This window comes from Callithrix jacchus, chromosome 1 (genome assembly GCF_049354715.1).
Source record: "Callithrix jacchus isolate 240 chromosome 1, calJac240_pri, whole genome shotgun sequence".
NCBI lineage: Eukaryota > Metazoa > Chordata > Mammalia > Primates > Cebidae > Callithrix > Callithrix jacchus.
In genome coordinates this window covers 2195243-2209781 of record NC_133502.1, presented here as the reverse complement: position 1 = coordinate 2209781, position 14539 = coordinate 2195243, and positions in this window count along the sequence as shown.

Below are 14539 nucleotides of genomic sequence, written 5' to 3'. Positions count from 1 at the left end.
ATTTACAATTACTCCTTACCAACAGAAAGGCTAATAAAATATTTTTTTAAAAATTAATTGTATCTACTCTTAAATTGTATCTTATCAAACTAGGGCAGGTAATAAGAAGTAGACATATAGTTATCATGTAGATTAGCTTATTATTAATTGCATAAAACTATACTCTGAAGAAAAAATTAACTGTAAGGTCAGATTCACACAGACTAGAATGAGAGACAATGTTTGAAAATATAATGATTGTAATAATTGTTAGTATATAGTGCTAAAGGAAGAGATTTCATGGGCAGAGAAAAGAAATTCAAGAAAAATAATAGTCTGGAAATTCCAATGTCAGTGGCAAAAATAATCAGTGATGCAAAGTATGTGTAGAATAGCAATAAATGGCAACTGGAATCACATAAGCTAGTCGAGAGAGTTCCTCAAATGCCTAAGCACCTTTCATTTAAGAACGGGAAACTTATAAGATGCCAAAGTAAATAAAAACACAGCATGTGTGTTGCTTTTGAGAAAATAGACTGAACATAAGGAGACTTTTTAAGACGCTATTGCAACAATCCTGGTGAGATAAAACTAAGGATATGAATTAGTGTTGCAATTATAGGACCAAAAATGAGAGAAGAGTGTAACTGCATATGTAAATTCCACAGGTCTTGGCTGTTTATATTCCCCTGAAAAGTGAAGATTTAGAAATATGGAGCAGAGGCACCAAGCAAATAGGGAGGAGAAATCCCATCATTTCCAGCATTCTCAGCAATGTTTGTTCTTCTTTCCTCAGTTGGAAAACCAGACATTTGTTAAATTATGTCTCTCCTCCTTCCTTTTCCTTTCCCTATTCTTTCTCTCTTCCTGCCTGCACACAACCACACAGGCATACGCATACACACATACTCACACGCATGCAAGCAATTACAATCAATATCATCGCCACCATCACCACCACCATCTTTAAACTCTGCCATCCTGTTTCAGATTAATAATGTTAAAAGAAAAAAAAAAAAACCTTATACAATTAAATTTTACAGAGTTTAATTGAGCAAAGGACAATTCACAAACCGGGCAGCCTTTGCACAAGATTAGATTTAGAGAAAGTCCAGTATTGTCCCATGGTCATACAGAATCTATGAACATGAAAAGGAAAGTGACATGAAAAAAAACAGAAGTGAGGTATAGAAACTGTTGGATTCGATCCAGCTTGGAGTTTGCCTTATTTGAATACGGTTTGAACAGTTGGCTGCCTTTAATTGGCTGAAACTTGGTGATTAGTACAAGAGTAGGTTGCAGTCTGTTTATACACCCAGTTAAGATAGTGTTCACTATGTATGGAGGAACTTTACTGAACTTAAATTATGTAAGGACACCACTTTAGGCTAAGCTTAATTTAATAAATCATATAATTTTTTCTCACTCCATTTCAACTTTCCTTATCTATTCTCATTCCAACTGCAGATCCTTGCTCCTCATTATTTAGAATGCTCTCATGTATTTAGAATGTATCTCTCTTTGTGCTGCTTTTTCCATGTATTTTATGTCTCACTTTTAAATTCACACACAGTTTTACGTGCTCACTGTTTGCTTCATGTCCTATTAATACTTCATCTGCTGTAATCTGGTTCATATTCACCCAATCTACAGAATTTTGTACTGTGAATTTCTAAATGCCAAATTCCGTAGACTCCTCTCAGATATCACACAAAAACATGTTCTGCCTTTGAAACTGATAATCAGATTTAATTTGAAGTTATATTTGTCTACCTTAAAAATCACTATAGTATCCCTACTACCTGTTCAGTTTCTATACTCTCCATCTTATTCAAGACATCCACAATTTTTTACCTTGACTTTCATTAAAATTGGGTAACGTGCAATATTTTCTTCTAAACAGTTTCCAAGGATATTTATTTATTTTCAATGCGAAAATATGATCATTATGTTGCTTCTCAACGCAAACACGTGCAAACACATATACACACGCCTCATTGAATAAACCAGCTAATGCACTCTACTTTAGCCACAGAGCTATTCTATGTTCTTTCTCTTAGAGCTTCATTAATGTCTTTTTGCTTTCTATAGCACACCTTCATCTGCCCGGTAGTATTTGAATAATCACAGAGAACTCTCTCGTGACATTTATTTCTAAACGTCTCTCAAATAAGACTGGTTTTCTATTTAAACTTTAAGAAATTTGTAAATTTTGTTTTCTTTGCCATTCTTTATAATTAACCGTTTATACATTTTTGAGTAATAACTAATGATATCTTTCCATGCTAAACTGAAATCCGAGCTATATGAGAGTATAGATAGAGCTTGGTCTTACACTGTGCATCTTTGCGTATCTTTTCATTTCCTTTCCTCTTTGCCTGTAAAATTACAGCCATCCTTTTACAAGTTTTTTGAAGAAAGAATGAGAAAACACAAAGTAAGAAGGAAGAAAAAATATAAAGAAGACAAAATATAGTGAAAAAGTAAGACTTTTTAATTCACTTAAAATTATTCTGTTTCCACTTAATTCACTGATATATCAAGTTTCTCGAATATAGTGCTCTAAAGTTAAAATAGCCAATAAGTGATTCTACAACTGCTTACTCTATGAAAACAGGATACAAAATTACTCATTCAAAGACCAACATATTGTCACGCTTAGGGTTAGGTTCCAGCCCACACTCTGGTCCAAGGGGAGTGGGTGAATAGGCGAATAGCTGAAAGAACACTCAGGAGACCGTAGGCAGGGGAAATGTAGTTTAATTCAGCAGCTCTCTCATCAGCAGCTTTCTCACGCTACCTCTCTCATGCTGTCCGCCTTTATCTTGGCTGTTTGCTATGGCTCTGTGGCTCCTCTCAGTAGTTGGCTCTGCAGCTCCTGCCACCCCCAGGCCTGCAGCTACCCTCCTGGGCCTGTAAGGCCAGCTCTGTCAGAGTCGGCAGCTTAACTCTTTCCCTCTGGGTACAAGCTGGTTCCTGGCTCTCCCTGCCTACCCTTTTGGGGGTCAGTAGCATTATTCTCTGAGTGCATGCAAGTCGAGCCTTGTCATTACCTGACATTTCCCTCTCTGTCTACAGGATAGATAGTATTGGTACTCTCTTTCTCTGGGTGCAAGAGCACCTTATACCTTTTCCAAACAATAGTGGCTCCAAGCCATGCATGAGCTTACACAAACAGGTTATATAATAAGTGGAGTTATATGCCTGTGCTCCAAACTTGCTGAGTCACTCTGGCTGGCATGTCTGCCTCAGCCTATTGTTGACCAAAGGACAGCCATGTACCTTACACATATCTTAGTCTCAAATTATCAATTTTTTAAACTTTTTTGGTTTGAACTACTTGTTAGTGTACTGTTTCTCACGTTTTTGTCTACTACTCTTCTATACATACGTCAAAATTTTCTTGATTTACTTTTTTTCTGTTTTTCCACCTGTATGAATGTATTCTATGCATGTCAAAATACATGTCATGCTGTGTGTTTTTCCTAAATACGGTATTTTTTGAAACTGTTCTCATCTTTTCCAACACGCTGTAATCTAATCTTTAAGCAGGTCTGCTGGATTGCTTGCAAAACAGCTTGGACTTATTGCAGAGCCTTCTTGTCCTCTGGGCCTCACACAAAACTAGTAGTTTTGCAGTCACTCAGTATATGGGCTGGAGTAACACAGTCAAATAAGGAATACATTGTCTTAAAAATCCAAATAAGCTCATTAGGCCTATTGTATGTTTCTTCCTTGGTTGTAGAAGGTGCCAGATGCAACAACTTTTCCTTCATCTTAGAAGCAGTATTTCAACATGCCTTATACCACTGAACTCCTAGAATTTCCACTGTAATTCAGTGGAAGTCCCCTGAAGCCCCCTGATTTTTTATCAGATATATTTTCTACTCTCTGACATACAAAAGTTTTACTAACTTTTAATAAATAGTGGCTGCTTCCTGCTCACAAGTTTCAATTAGAATAATTTAATCATTGTAATGGGCAGATGTCAGTCATCTATGAAAGGAAAAACACATCGAGATATCTGTAAAGTAAATGATGACATCAAGCTGAAAAGTTGATAACCTGTGAGGTAGGACAGTAAAAGTGTATTGCTGACCTTACCAGCCGAAAGCAAACTGACTCTGTTAGTTCTTATGCATAACGATGGAAAAAAGGCATTTGCCAGATCAAAAGCTGCATACAGGTAGCAGGATGTGTGTTACTTTTTATAAAAAATGAAACCAGGCTGGGCGCGATGATTCATGCCTGTAATCCCAGCACTTTGGGAGGCCGAGGCAGATGGATCACGAGGTCAAGAGATTGAGACCATCCTGGTCAACATGGTGAAACCCGGTCTCTACTAAAAATACAAAAATAGCTGGGCATGGTGGTGCATGCCTGTAATCCCAGCTACTCAGGAGGCTGAGGCAGGAGAATTGCCTGAACCCAGGAGGCGGAGGTTGCGGTGAGCCGAGATCACGCCATTGCACTGCAGCCTGAGTAACAAGAGTGAAACTCCGTCTCAAAAAAAAATAATAATAATAATAAATTAATTAAAAAAATAAAAAAAAGAAAATGAAACCACATCTGCTACAACAGGTGCAACTTGAATTTCCATTTGGTTAGGTTTATAATAATCCACTATTCTTTCAGAGGTTCATTTGTCTTCTGTGCAGGCTAAGTAGTCAAGTAGAATGGGAATGTGGTGGGAGTCAACATACTTTCATCTTTAAAGTTTTTAATAGTGATACTAATCTCTGCCAGCCTTCAAAATATGCAGTATTGGTTGTTATTTGCTATTTTCTTAAGTAAAAGGCTGCTCTAATGGCTTCCAGTTAGCCTTTCCCATCATAAGAGCCCTCATACCACATATCAGGAAAACAATATGGAAATTCTACCTGCTGCTAAGTATATCTATTCCAATTATGCATTCTGGATTTGAAAAAGGAACCATAATATGAGTTTAGGGATGAACTGGGCCTACTCACTTTGAGACAGATCTGAAGTAAAACTCTGTCAAGGCTGAGTGCAGTGGCTCCCCCCTGTAATGCCAGCAATTTGGGAACCTGAGGTAGGCAGATCACCTGAGGTTAGGAGTTCAAGACTAGCCTGGCCAACATGGTAAAACACCATCTCTACTAAAAATACAAAAAAAATTAGCCAGGTGTGGTGGTGGGTGTCTGTAATTCCAGTTACTAGGTAGGCTGAGGCAGGAGAATTGCTTAAACCCAGAAGGCAGAGGTTGCAGTGAGTTGAGATGGCACCATTGCATTCCAGCTTGGGTGACAAAGCGAGACTTCATCTCAAAACAAAATGAAACAAAACTCTGTCGATCACCTGAATCCTCTCTAGTCCCGTACTCTGACTGGCAGGCCATTACAACATTTTGAATCTTTTGGAATCAGTGCCAGTTCAGAGCCAGTGTCTGGTAGCACCTCCAAAAGTCTGATTATTTCTGTTTCTCTAATTCACAGTCACCCTGGTAAAGTCCACATTTCTCTTTGGGAAAGGCTGGAAGAAAGAATAACAGTATAAATTAGTGGTATTATATTGGGTTCTTTTTATGTCATGCCCTTATAGGTAAACCTCATTGCAGGCTGTTAAGATTTTTGGAGCATCGTCCTTCAATCATCTGCAGATAATTTTAAAAAAAGAAAAAGAAAAAAGAAGGCTGAGGCCATTGTTAGGCCTTTAGTGCAGGCTGATTTCTTCCTCTTCCACTCCTGTTTCCCTCCCTTTTCTTCCAGAAGTGTTTATTCAAAAAGCATTCTCCACCATAAAGAATAGAAACATGCATGCAAAAATTTACCTAGGAATTGGCTGTCTAGAGAAAGCAATATGTGACAGTCTTTACTAGGAGCAATCTTAAAAAGAAAGCTGTAATAGGGGGTACCTCACTGTCAGCCTAACAATGAGGGCCCCATCTATGGCAGCAAGTCTTACACAAGGAGCAGGACAACTACTAGGACTTACGCAAATGGTACATATAATGACATATACTGATGGAAATCAATCATTAATGGGATAAATCAAGTATTTTAGATATATGAAGGACTGAATATATATAAAATAATGTACTTGAAGGCTATCACTAAAAGTAACTGAGCTCTGGAAGAATGTAATGTAAATCTGAGCCAGATGAATTGTTAACTGAATGCTAAGTGTGTAACCAGATGTCCTCTGGGTAGTTTACACTGTTTTCATTTCTTACAATAAAAGGGAGAAAAACAAATCTGAGTATCAGTCCTGGGATTTAATCGAAAGAAGAGCCAAGCTCCAAACAGTGCTGAACTCCCAACCAGGGCAGATCTGTTTGGCCAAGTTCATGAACCAGTTATAAAAGTATAAAGCATTGACACATAATATGAGGCAAGCAGCATCTGGGTTGATAATCACCGAACTGTGAATCATCAAATTTTCCTGAATCTGATGCGCTTGTAAAAAGGGACCTCGTCCTCCTTTTTGAGAGCTAGTGTTTTTTCCTTGCTTGGAGCTGATGCAGAAGTTTCTTCTCTCCTAAGATACCATGTTTCCCTACCCCAATTCTATTCTTATGCTTTCTTCTTGGAAGGATGTCTAAGGCTAAAATTAAGCAACAGTATAACCTCAGCAGTGATGTGCTGGCTCTGATAAGAAAAATGAACTAAATTTCTAACGCATCCATAAGATTTAGCTGGTATGTACCACCAGGAGTCAGGACACATTTGAGTTTGATCAGGTGGACCAGGCACCATAACGGATACTTTATCAAATTAGGAGCATATTTCTGGATACATGAGTTAAAATTCTGTAAATGGCCCCATGAGATGGTGCAAAGTTGCTGTTAAGATGGCTCCTAGATGTATTGTAAAAGTTATATCTAATACTAAACGTAGTTAGTACTTAGAATTATTGTGATAGACCATGGAAGAAGTATTTAAAATATCCTCATACAACAAATAATTATGTAAAGATGACATATACAACAAATAATTAAGCTCCATTAGAAGAAACAGGGAATACATGTCTTACCAAGACAAAAAGGAATCAATAAAAAGAAAGCATGGTATCTCTCTTCCATATAAGGAATAATAATATAGGAAACTATTAAGGACATAAGCTTAATGATGGCTGTGAAGATATTGATTTTACTCTTAATAGAAGATAATACATTGGTCTGCCAAAGTTCATGCGTACTAGCAAAGGACAAGATTCTCCTGGATCAGAGACAAATTTGTACTTACAGCAAAAGCCATAGTCAGAGTAATATTAAAGTTACTGGCAATCAGAACTAAGGTGGCTTTTTGTATGGAAGAAAATATGACCTCATTTCTCAGAACTACTGCTGCATAAACAATTCTAAGAAAGGTCCAGAATGAATGAGTAGTTACAGCCGTGCAATCTTGACACATCCAACAATATGTGTAGGAGTGTAAGGGACCCATGCTGGACTCTGTCCAAATAATCAGTGTGCAGGCAGGGCTCCAAAATAATAGAGTCCAAGTGGATGCAATTATTGTAATAAGTGCAAGTAGCAAGGTCAGACCATCACAGGGAGTCCTGATCCTCAGAGAATTATAAAGACAATTTAGAGCTGGCCAAGATGGATAGCCTCATTCCTCCTAGGTCCTTCCTCTTACTACTAAAATACACTGAGCCAAAACAACAAACAAGCATAGAAAAAACTGTACAAGTTGGAAGGAAGTGGGCAGAGTACTAAAAAACCTTGTACTTAGAGGAATGACTCAGCAATGGGTCCTTGGTTTCCTTACCGGCTTTCATGTATCTCAGACAGGACATTGCAGAAGTCTACAAGCCATAACTCCAATAGGCAACGACAAATAAAAGCTCAGGGAAAAACCTGTCTCTGTAGCCAAAGGACAGAAAAAGTTGACCTAAAAAAAATGAAACACTTTTATAATATATGCTATACTCCAAACAAACAACCTCAGAAAACCATTCTCTTCATGCCCCCATAGTTTCAACAGTGATGAATGGGAGTTGAACATTCACACCACCTTTCCCACATCCAATAAATGAGTCAGAGGTTAGAATTATTTAATAAGATTTGGAATCAGTCATCACAAAATTGCTTTAGCAAGAATTATGTATCTTGTTGATAAAAAAAGAAAAAATATGTGATAAAGATATAAAAGTTACAGAAAAGAACTATATGTAAATTATGGAACTAAACAATACAATGATATCAAAAAAACACAAAACTTCCGGATGGACTCACTAGTAGAGTCGAGATAACACAGAATAGTCTCTGTGAATTCTCTGAACTTGAGGTCAGATCAATTTAATTTATTAAATCTGAATAACACAGAAGAAAATAGAGTTAACAAAAAGTACAGAATCTGGGAGATAGAATGTGGTTCTGAGAAGATATTCAAATGAAATATGGTTGCAAACTCCCCAAATGAGGGGAAAGACATAAAGCTACATATTTAAGAATATAAATCCCAAATAAGAGAAACCTAAAAAAAATGCTAGGACACATGATAATTAACCCTAAAAGCAACTAATGATAAAAAATAACCTTGGAAGTATTCAAAGAGAAATGGCAAATTACTTGTAGAGAAAAAAACCATTTCAAAAACAGTAGATTTCTCCTCTGAAATAACATACATCAAAAAGAAAAATAGCATGGCATGTTTCAAACACTAAAAGAAAAGAATCATCAAGTGCGAGTTCTATATGTGGCAAAACTATCCTTCAGGAATGAAGACAAAACAAAACATCAACAGATGAAGAAAAACTAAGACAAATTTTCACTAACCTTAAAAAAAAAAGCTAAACGAAGATTTGTAACCATAACAAAAATGATAATAGAAGGCTTGGACTTCAGAAAAGAAAGAACATTAAAATTAATTAAAGATATATTGAAAGTATATTAAACTATAATTACATATATAAATCTATTGAATTACATCCGTGGGTTGAGGTAAAAATTGAATTACATCAGTTGGTTAAAGTACAAAAAAAAGCTTTGTTTGGCATCAGTTTAAGGAGTGCACAGGAAGTTATTTAACATGAATATATTACATAGTGGTTAAGTCAGGGCTTTTAGCACATGTATCACCTAAATATTGTACATTATACCCACCAAGTAATTTTTTTATTCCTCACCTCCCTTCTGCTCTCCAATCCTTCTGGGTCTCCAGTGTCTGTTATTTAACTTTCTATCTCCATGTGTACACACTGTTTAGATCCCACTTACAAGCAAGAACATGCTGTGTTTAGCTTTCTGTTTCAGTTATTTCACTTAAGATAATGGCCTTCAGTTCCATTCATTTGCTGCAAAATATATGATTTCATTATTTTTATTGCTCAATTGTATTCTATTGTATATATACCATTTTCTTTATTGAGTAACCCACCCATGGACATGCAGGTTGATTCCATATCTTGTGCTTTTTGCAAAAGAGAAGATTTTATTTTAATATAATGATTTCTTTTCCTTTGGGTAGATACCCAGTAGTGGCATTGTTGGATCTTATGGTGGTTGCTCTATTTTCAGTTCTTTGAGAAATCTCTGTACTGTTTTCCACAGTGATTGTACTAATTTACATTCCCACTAACAGTGTATAAGTGTTCCCTTTTCTCTGCATTCTCACCATCTACTTTTTATCTTTTTAATAATAGCCATTCTGACTCATGTAAAATGATAACACATTATGGTTTTAATTTGCCTTTCTTTTTTGATTAGTGATGTTGAGCATTTTTCCAGATGCTATTTGACTATTTGTATGTCTTCTTTTGAATAATGTATATTCATATGCTTCAGTCATTTTTTAAAGGGGTTGTTTTTATTTTGGTTGCTGCTGTTATTGAATTGTTTGAATTTCTGGTAAATTCTGGGTATTAGTCCCCTGTTGGGTGCATAGTTTGCAGATATTTTCTCCCATTCTGCACGTTGTCTGTTCACTCCCTGGATTACTTATTTTGCTATGCAGAAGATAAATGACATTTATTTATTTATTTTTGTTTGTGCTTTTGAAATCTTAGTTACAAATGCTTTGCCTCTACCAGTGCCCAGAAGAGTTTCCCTTAGGTATTATTTTAGCATTTGTATACTTTCAAGTCTTATATTTAAGTCTTTGTCTTGAGTTGATTTTTTGCATATGATAAGAGATAGGGGTCCAGTTTTGTTCTTCTGCATGTGGCAATCCAATTTTCCTGGCACCACTTATTGAAAAAGATGTCTTTTCCCTGTTGTATGTTTTTGTCAAGTTTGTCAAAGATCTGTAGGCTATAGATATGTGACCTCATTTTGGGGTTCTCGATTCTGTCAATGTAATCATATTGATTCCCCTAGTTGGTCCCCAGAGGGACCTATAGACATTTATCATGGACCTTTTGACTAAGAAAATAGATTTGAACACTGCAGGAAAAATTGACTACAAGTTTCAAGTCTACATCGATCCCCAGGAACCCAGACCATTATCAAGGTCTTGTTCTAAATTGGAGCTCAGACATGTCAGGTAATAAATGCAGATCTCACCAAAATCCAACTCACAGGATGTCCTCTACATCGAAACATTTACTCTGTGGTTATTTTTTACTGGTTATATTCTAATAAAAATGCATAGTTGTTGATATAAGCCCTTTTCTAATAGACCTAGTACACAAGGCAAAGTAGGCACCTCTGAAACTGTCCTCCTGCCTCGGATGAGATAGCATAACAAAACAATATATTTTACATTATATTTATATTTACAATATTTTTTAATTGTTTAAAAACAATATATTTTAGAAAGTTTAGCAGAAATTGGTGCCACTTTTAAAACTGAAGGATTTGGGGGTAGTGTGGCCTGAAATATCACCATCTAATTCCCAAGTTTGGGACTTGCAAAATCCAGATGCATCCTCAAAAATCTTTGTAGACTACTGCAAATTTTTAAAAAAACTAGTATAGCCACTTGTAACCATTCTTCCATATGTGTTATCATTGCTAGAGCTGAAAAGGACAACATATGATGACTACAATGTTTACAGAGTCCCAATGGGAGAATTACAAGATAGCACCCCATCCTGGTATTTGGAGCAAGGTCATAGTATCTACCATAGAAGATTATATACCTTTGAGGAAAAACAAAGAAAATACAACAGAAACATCTACTGGACTGAAGAGCTGCTCGGTCCTGATAGAAAGTATCTGTTCATGAGGTACCTAGAGATGACCCCATCACAATTGTCCATCATGAGTTGAGTATTTTAGGAGCCACCATGTATACATGATCTTGTGGGCTCAACAAAAATCTTGTGGAAGATGGCAGTGGCATATACAGGATGTAGAAGTGGGAACATAGGTCACAAGAAAGTTCCATGAGAAGTAACCCCAGAAGTTCATGTCATCATGCACTACTGCTGTCTCAGTGCCTCACCCATTATTATACCTCTGGTTATATGGGGAATCTTTACAGGCAGCTGATGAATGAGGGGGAAAAATATGAAGTTAGTTTAGTGTGGCCTTGAAAGAGAGTAATGATGCAAAATTCTTCTGATGTACAGTGTTTTGCTTGAGCAATTAGCCACCTATAATTTGTAGAAAGAGAGGCTATTCATCATTAGAAATAAAGTGACACATGGGCAGTGACAGATGTCTTTGCCGAGTCAGGGATCTGGAAGGAAAAAGATTTAAGGATTTAGAACAAGAAGTTCTATGCTAGAAACATATAGATTGATCTATGGAAAATGATATGAAGTGTGAAGGTTACTATCAAACATAAATATCCATTATACAGTATACAACTTACATAGTGTACAACTTATATACATCTTATATGAAGAGGACCTAAACAAAAATAACATGTGCAATTGATCAGCTGATTGACATCAGTCAGCCTCTGTCATCAGGCAATCCAGTGCTAATATGATAGGCACATGAGCAAAGAGGCCATGATGGCAGAGGTGAAAGTCCCAAGGCTGATTTAGCTACAACCACTGCTGAATGACTAGCCAGTAATGGAGACCAATACTGAGTCCCTGAGATGACATCGTTCTTTAAAGAAATTATAACTGATTATATCAGACTTCCATGATTTGAGCCAGTGTTTCATTCTGACAAAGGTAAACACATAATGTGGGTGTATTAATGTGTTCTCACACTGCTTTGAAGAAATACCTGAGACTGGGTAATTTACAAGGAAAAACATTTAATTGACTCACCATTCTCCATTGCTGGAGATGCTTCAGGAAACTTACAATCATGATGGAAAGCAAAGGAGAAACAGGCGCCTTCTTCACAGGACAGCAGGACTGAGTGAGTGCCAAGCAAAAGTGGAAGCTCCCTATAAAACAGTCAGATGTCGTCAAATATTACCAACAACATGCACAAAGAGACAGCACAGCTAAACCAGCTTGGCAAAATGTCCTCAAGACGACAAAATGTTATACCAAAACCCACATTAAATTTAGAATGTTTATTTTTGTAAGATTTCTAACATAGAAAAAATAGCCAAGACCATCAGCAAAAGTATCTACTCTTGCATTGCATGTAATAAGAAACACTTTTTAAAAAATTTTTATTTCAGGAGTACATTATTTTTCAATAAACTTACTTTAGAATATTATCCGGATATTCTTTATAAGAAGGAAAGAATTATAAAAAGCCTAATTGATATATTTTAAACTTGTCCATACCTTCTCAGTAGCTTAATTATTGCATTTATCAAAGAAATTTTCTTTAATTTATTATATGTGATATTGTATAACTAGTTTAATAAGTCAAGATTATAGAGTATAATTGAGATCTTTATATGTGTATATAATATTAATTTTAAATAATCATAATGTGGAAATTCATGCTTTGATGAAAACTAAGTAATTAATATGTCAGAAAATATTTTAAAACAATGTAATTGAGTGGCAAAAGTATACACCCTTTGCATGACTGCATTTGTAATCTAAACATGTTTGTAAGTAATAGAAAACTGTCTTAAAGTTTCATGTGACTGTATTCTTAATCGATTATTAAATATTGTCTTTAACAAAGTTATTATACACTGTAGTTTGTTCAAATTTTGAATCAGTTAAAATATGATATCATTCTTAAGGTTTTAACACAAAGTGTTTTATTAAATAAAATACAGCAAATTTTTCAAAGTGATTTAAACTTTTGAGGTAATTTCTTGAGATACCTAGATAAAAAAATCTATATCGAGAGTATATGACTAATGGTCACATATTTATCTCATAAATCTGCAGATGAAATTTAGTCATTTACTAAAACTCTGATTTACAGAGCATGTGAATTCTCCTTGGAAGCTACAAAGTCAAAATTACATTGGGGAAAACCACTGCAAATAAAATATGCTGACCAATGCATATGAAGGTGACATTCCTGACATACTTCAAAATAAAGCATTGAGTTATTTCTGCAAAACAGACAGTTGTGTTTTAAATTATCTATTTTTTTCTGTACTCTAGGCTAGCTATAATTTTTTTACTTGATTTATCTATTGGCTACTGTCATTAATATTTAAAATTCGAGTAATTATTTTTGTATATTTCAGAACATTTCATGTATGTAATACACAAAATACTGAGATAATACGAAATAGTAATAGGCTTAAATAAACACAAATGCAACCAGATGCATCGAATGCATCTGAAAAGTGATGCATTACAAATTGTAAATAGGCTTTTAATATAATATTTGACATTATCTTATAATACTTTTAAATATTTTAAAATTTAAATATTTAAATATTATATTTAAAAATCCACAAGGAGCTGAGGATTATTAGTAGTAAGCAGTGAGAGGGATATAACACTCGTTTTTTCTTACAAGCTTTATTCTCTTTTCCAATTCTTATTGCCCTCCCTTATAGTGACTTTGTATTTTTCATAGACCTATGACTATGTTTTATGTAAATGACATTTTGTTATATATACTTTTTCCAGCCAATCATTTGTTTGTAAAAATTATCTATGTACCTGTAACTACATGCAATTTGTTGTTTCGGACTGTTGCATTGTTTGGCCACAGTATATACAAACTACATTTTTAACCTGCAGTCATCTAATGATAGGTACTAGAGGATCTCAACTATTGAGTACCCAAACTGGCTATCTACTAATGAAATGTATTAGAATTACACTGGATAGTCAATCCAAGAGCAGAAATCTTGAGTTATATAATGTATGCATTTCTAAATGACAAAATAATGTCAGGCAATGATTAATTTTACATTCCTTACAATGATTTAAAAGGGTTTACATGTCCCAATATTCTTGCCAATACTTATTATTATACAGATTTCTAATATTCGCAGGTCAGTTGAGTGTAAATGGGTCTCTTTACTATTTATACTCTCATTTATTCCATTTATAGTCTAAGTAATTATTAGCCTACAATGTCAGTTCAAATATATTTGTCAGTGACTAGCCTATTTTGTCTATAATCTATTTATTCTTAGATAATTTTTCAAACAGGCTTCTGTATTTTCATTCTTACAGTCAGTAATTTGCTGAATATTTTAAATATTAACTCCCAATATAAGATTATCTAGATACAGTCTTTAACCTAAATTGGTTAATTTTGTCTATAAAGTGTTTTGTTAATCAGAATAGTTTAATTTCACAATAGTTC